We start from the raw sequence: 932 nt of genomic DNA, 5'->3' as shown, positions 1-932 counted from the left end.
TATGCATATATATATAAATTTCCCTCTATGATTTGTTGCCTACTGTCTGAACTCCATCAAATATGGTGTGGTAATTATGGAGAATGGGTGGGGAGTGTCTTATGATGTGTTCAGGAATATGTTCACTCATATGTGAGGCTCAGCCCGAGTGTGTGGGGAGCAGCATGGAGCATGACAACGTTTGGGTTGTGGAGGTTTTTGGCTGTCAGGGCTGGGTCCCTTGGGGTGGGGAGGAATCACACTCACCCACCTCTGGGACACTCCCAGTGAAAACAGCCTGGCGTGGAGTCCACTGGCAGGGTGATGAGAGCCTCGTTTTATGCTCCCTTCTGGGAGAAGCAGCCGTGTGATCTGGAGGGTGGCCGATGACGAGATTATCTGGCACCGGCAGGAGGTGGCTTATGGGAGTCATCCCTGGGTTGCTGGAGACTGGGGTCTGGGGGAAAAGAGCAAAGGATCTCCACTCCATGTCCTGTTAGCCCAAAGTTCAAGGTCACAAAGTTCCACATTACCTGGGTTTCTTTCCATTTTATTAAAGCACTTACACCTCAATCCCTAAACTCCTTGAAGAATAGAACTTCCTAATTTCTATCTTTCTCTGGAGATTTCTCAGGTGGAACTTGATCAAAGGTCTGTTGCATTCTGTGGTTTTCACAGCTACTTTAACATTCTCATTCTTATTTTCTAGGGTAATGGCCTTTATATCTGTGAAGATTACAAAATACGGTTACACAACATTTTAGACTTCTTTGAATCTTTTCTTGCTAATAACTTACAGGCAAATTTTTCACCTCTGTGAGGACTATGGCAACATATTCAAGTATTTTTGGGGGAGGGGGCCCATCAGGCAGTGCTTAAGGTCTATTCTTGGTTCTGTGCCCAGGGGTCACTTCTGGCCATACTCTGGGAACCATATGTGGTGACAGGGACCA

The sequence above is a fragment of the Sorex fumeus genome, unplaced genomic scaffold, assembly GCF_029834395.1.
Source record: "Sorex fumeus unplaced genomic scaffold, SorFum_2.1 ptg000054l, whole genome shotgun sequence".
NCBI lineage: Eukaryota > Metazoa > Chordata > Mammalia > Eulipotyphla > Soricidae > Sorex > Sorex fumeus.
The sequence above is the reverse complement of the archived record's forward strand: the minus strand, read 5'-3'. Positions refer to the sequence as shown.